Source organism: Pogona vitticeps, chromosome 4 (assembly GCF_051106095.1).
Source record: "Pogona vitticeps strain Pit_001003342236 chromosome 4, PviZW2.1, whole genome shotgun sequence".
Classification (NCBI taxonomy): domain Eukaryota; kingdom Metazoa; phylum Chordata; class Lepidosauria; order Squamata; family Agamidae; genus Pogona; species Pogona vitticeps.
This window is the reverse complement of record NC_135786.1, coordinates 115,380,702-115,386,034: the sequence shown is the minus strand read 5'-3', so window position 1 is coordinate 115,386,034 and position 5,333 is coordinate 115,380,702. Positions and strand designations below refer to the sequence as shown.

The window sequence follows — 5,333 nt, the reverse complement described above, 5'->3', positions numbered from 1 at the left end:
CCTTGGCTATGGAGGTTGCCTGGGCTCGCCTCGCAAAGTTTGCTCCTCTGTTGTGGTGGAGGTAGCTGCTGCTGCTGAGTGCCCCTTTTTTTGAGGGGGGCCCTCAGAGGAAGGTTGCCGGACCTCTGTGTGTGTGTGTATATGCGCACGTGCGCACCTGTGGGGGCCCCACCCCATTCTGTCTAATTTTGCGGGTACTGATGGGGCCTTTACTCCTTTGGTAAGGCGATTCTATGAGGGTTTTAAAAAAAATGTCGTGCCCTCCTCCCCCCTCCAGCTAGGCGGTCGCTGGCATTCCATCCCTTCTCCGCTTCTTCGTCCTGCTGCTACTGCTGGTGGTAGTGAAGAAGGAGCCGGAGGGGGTCGTGGCCGGCTACGAGGGCTCATGCCCCCTCCTCTTCCTCCTCCTTGGAGCCCCAGCCAAGCTAAGGAAACTCCTGTGTGGCTTGCTCAGGTTCTTGCTCCACTTGGCAGAAAATCTGATGTGGCCCAGCCTCACCCAGACTCTGCCCCCAGCGGCTGCCAGGTAAATTGAGTTTGAGACCCCTGTTCTAACTGCAACTTATTTTAGCATAATAAGTTGCACTTGGACACCCAATGTGTTGTAATGGATAAAATAAGGACTCAGGAGGTAAGGGTTTGAATCTCAGCTCAGCTATGGAAACTCACTGGATGTGTGGAACTAGTAAAACCACTCCTTAAATACCTATACTGAAAGCCCTATTAGCATTGCTATAAGTTGGTTCCTACTTGAAGGCACATAATAAAGTTAAACTTAAAGTACAGCCACTTGAAAATTATGGAGACGTTTACTCACTAAATCTGTATTGATTCAATTGCCTTACTGTAGGCAACAGGATTTTGGCTGTTACAGCATAACATATTTTCCTTGTTCAGGCAGAGTGAGGGTGCAACTACATAGCAATGGAAATGTGAATTTATTTATTTTTATTTATTAGATGTATACCCTGCCCATTTAGTGAACATGCCACTACTCTGGGCAGCTTACAAAATATTAGTAAAACCATATAAAATATATAAAAATAAAACAAACAAACCCTACCCCACCCCATAAATTTACTTGCATTCACTCACTGTGAAGTTGTATCAGATAATTCAGTTTCCCCAGTTTCTTTGCATTAACACAGGTAGAGGAGAAAAAGCCTTCTTTGCTGCTTGTTTTCAGTTCTATTTATAGCCTTGCAAGTGGCACCATTACAAAGCAACTCTCTAATAAGCTGTGAAAAAAGGTAAGCAAAGGTTTCCTTCCTCATTTCCTCATCTTATCATCTGTCGTGAGACAAGAAGCAAGAGGGAAGATCTTGAGGTAGCAAAGCATTGCATGTGTGTGGCTCATCCTCTCTTTTCTGGTGACTGCACATCTGAACAGATGCAAATGGATCTGTGTTTTAATAAGTAGCAGCTCTAGCTGCTGGGATCAACTACCAATTTGGGGTAAACACTCTCAGCTGATTTGCATTTCCTATCATGCAGTCAATGCAAAAAAAAGGTATGCAAATCAGCCTGCCTCAAACTCATCATATTTCCTACCTTTTTGATCAGTGTGGTAACCCCCTTAATCATTAAGTCTTAGGCTACAGGCAGACAGATGCAAGGACTTGGAGAAGGTCTTCCTTAGCCCAAGCAGAGCAAAACAGTAGGTGCATAGTCCAAAATAGGCAGATGAAGTTTCAGAGCAACAGATCAAATCCCAGAGGCCATATAAGAAGGGGCTTTGTCAAAACCATGCATCTGTCGGAAGCCAAAGCAACAACAGAAAACCAGAAGCTGGCACACAGTCTGAAAGAACAGGAGAGAGAACAGCAAACAATTAGGGAACAAACTATCCAGGCAACCAAGCATTTACAGGATTTTGTGCACGGATATAGTTCCTTGCAGTCAGCTGACGAGATGAGCTATAGCCTTAAGAGCAACTGTAGAACCATGCATCAGACTTGTAGCAGATACAGGGTGTAAGAGGTGAGGCTTGCAGTGTAAGGAGGAAGAAGCTAGGGAAGAAAAGGCCATGTTCTGCGCTTGGAAGTGAAAAGTTTATAAAGCAGCACAGGTACCTCTAATGAGTTACCATTTCTTTTTCAAGGAACAAGGGTGTAACAAAGTTGTATTTTTAAATTAACACGCTGGTAGGATTGAATTTATTTTACTGATGCAATATGCAATGTTTTCTACTTACTATCAAAAGTTACTTCTAAAGAGCTTTTGAAAAAGGCATTTTCAGAAGCATTTTGACAGGAAACATTTAAGTTTTAAGCCATTCTATCAGTTCTACATATATATTTTTAAATAATAGAGAGTAACAAAAATTATGCAGCAGATTTAATATAATAAGTTAGTCTTCTAAGTTACTGAGTAAGGACAGTGGGTTACTTTTCAAATATGTAACAAACAACAGGAATAAACTACTTTAAAAAAAATAACTTTCCAAATTCTGGACATAGCTATATGGCCATTAGAGTTGCTTGACCAAGAACTGTGGGGCTCTTTTCAGCTCTGGTTGTTGTGCAAGTCCCAAGAACTGAAATGAGAGGATGTGGGCTGAGGTGGCTTTGTCCTCGTCCCTCGGATGCACCAGCCACAGAATTGAGTGTTTTTAGCAGACTGTCATCTGATTAATGGCGCCTCTAATTGTTAATTATGTGAGTTTTAATGAATCAGTTAATCATCTTTGCATGGATAACTTTCATTGGAGTTTATTCTCAAGGAAATCTGAAGAATTAACAGTTTTACAGCCTGCTTGGATTAGGCTGGCTTGGTTTCTTGCCTTGATGGTGGGGTGTGCCCATAGTCCTTTTTTTTCCCTTTCTAAGACATGTCATCCAGATAGAAGATAGAAGTCCAGCAGTAGAGCTATATTTGGATGTAATAATAAACCATAGCTTAGTATTACATAAATAAACCTAGGGCTTCTGTTTCTTGTGCAGTTGTGAGCAAACAAATGAGAGGCTTTTGCTTCCATTGTCAGCTGACCATGGTTTGTTGTTAATGTTCGAACCTAGATAAACAGTTAGTCTTGATGCTGATTTAGCTGAACTAGTAAAACTCAACTGGTTTTTTAAGATAAAGTTCATCTGAGTGATAGACTTACAGATTGATCTGTCTGTTAAAGGATACCAGGTGTCCCTTTATGAACCTGCCCAGGTGTTAGAGATGTAAGACAATAAAAGGAACACTATATCATATGTGGTGGGGTTGTAAATTTATTAGGAAATTTTGGGAAGAAATAGAAAAAAATTATCACAATAGATTTAAAAATAAAAATGGAGATGAAACCTGAAACTTATTTGTTCAATCTGGTAAAGTTAAACTCAAGACAAGGGACAAAAATTTGTTTATACATATTAGGCACAGCCAGAATTCAAGTGGCAAAACAATGGAAAGAGAAGGAGGAACCTTCAGTAGAGGATTGTTTAATAAAATTATAGGAACAAATATCAATGGACAAACTAACAGACTCATTGAAAGGAAAGAGTAGAATGGAGCACGAATCTCAATGGGGGAAAGTAAAGAATTATCTTAAAGAGAAATGGTTAAAAGATTCCAAACCTGTACCAAGTGACCTAGGCTTAAATTAGAAACATAACTGCTCTCAACAGAAGTAAAAACAAAGTAAAGCAGATTGTTAATATGGATATAAAATAAGATATAAAAAGAAAGGTATTATTAAGATTACGAAGAAAATAAATGTCTGGTAAAAATGAAGTAAAATATTAAAGACGTTGTTTTGCGAAAAAGATAATCGAAAGTTATTTTGGTAATGTGCTAATATTGTAATAATTATTTACTTATTTTTATAATTTCTTCTTTAAATGCAATAAAGATTCAAAGTTAAAAATATAATAAAATAAAAACCACTAGTGACATAAAACTGTCAAAAACATTACAGTGTGATCCTACTTCTTAAGATATAGGATATTTTAGAGCTGGACGAGGTACAGAAATTGGCAACCCAAATGACCAAAGAGGTGGGAAGCACATATAGGGAAATATTAAAAATTCAGGGAAGCAAATCAGTCTAGTAAAAGGGAGTTACCAGATTTCATAAACAGAAGTACTGTATCTAAAATTGTACCATATGTGAAAAAACTAGATAGGGATAATATTTTCATCCCTTCTCATAATTCTAGAACCTGAGTCATCCACTGGAGCAGAAGAGTAAAGGAGGCAGGACCAATTAAAAGGAAAAAAATTCAAGCAAGGCACTGGGGGAGTTCGCTACCAGCAAAAGTAGCAATGGTTCCTGCCAAGTTGAGCAGCTTCAAAATTTACACAGGATATGGTTTCCAGTCATGAAAACTGTATGTTGTCTCTAGTATCAGAGAGAGTGTGGCTCAGTACTGTATATCTGTTGCTAAGGAGCAAGAGAAAGGTACCCTTGCCCTTGTCTCCGGCTTATGATGTCCAAGAGGCATACAGTTGTGCATTTTTTGGACAGAATGTTGAACTGCCAGGCTCTGTGACCTGGTCTAATATGCTTTCTTATGTTAATAATGTATCATTCTTTAAAATACACATTTGAGTGCATATTGTTTCTTGTTACCTTGGAAGAATATAATTGCCCTTTGGCTAATGAAATGCAGCTAAACACAAATTTAACCGTTACTATACATTTTGGTACTGTATATGAGTAATTTTTAATACAATGCTGTCCTCCTGTCCGATTTGTGGCACATCTGTAGGCAACAGATATTGTGAAAAAGGTAAGTTAAAGTCAATACACATTAATATAAAATTCCATCACCCTTTTATTTTGTGAACAAAGCCAGAACACAGGCTTTCTCTTGCAAGTCCTATATGATGCCATCCTTCCAACATGTTCCCGCACCCCAGATCTCTTTGCTATCTTGTGTGATCCCTCTGCCTCCAATTTTGTAATCCAGGATTGAAGATTATTCTGCTGTCTTCATAGGTGAGAAAAAGTTTACTAGGAGAATTTAGAGATGCCTGTATGAGACAGAGGTTACAGTTCAGTTACATGCTCCACTGGGTAGATTATCAACCTCCAATAACAATGAAAATTAAGAAAAATACATTTGTTAACACATTGGGTTCAATACCTCCCCCAAGAAACTAACGAATTTTAATAGGAAAATTAAGCACAAGCTTAAATATTTCCTTTTATAATCAAAATTGCTAAACTGTGGACAGGATTGTGCCCTTTATATTAAGCTGGAAAACAGTAATGAGCACAGACATTATATACTTTTAGCTATCACTGCATCCCTGCAACCAAACAACATTAAACAGCAAATATAATCAGGTATCAAATGTGAATACCACATACTGGGTAAATATATAGCAAATGTTAATTGTTG

At 38.5% G+C, this 5,333-nt stretch overlaps 1 long non-coding RNA gene across 1 annotated transcript; it reads left to right on the top strand.

Annotated features, from left to right (window-relative positions):
• Nucleotides 1-478: 478 nt before the first annotated feature.
• LOC144588872 (uncharacterized) lies at nucleotides 479-4,207 on the top strand. The gene is made up of 2 exons (XR_013544613.1): nucleotides 479-2,068; nucleotides 4,146-4,207. It is a non-coding gene; the product is annotated as an uncharacterized LOC144588872 (long non-coding RNA).
• Nucleotides 4,208-5,333: the final 1,126 nt, after the last annotated feature.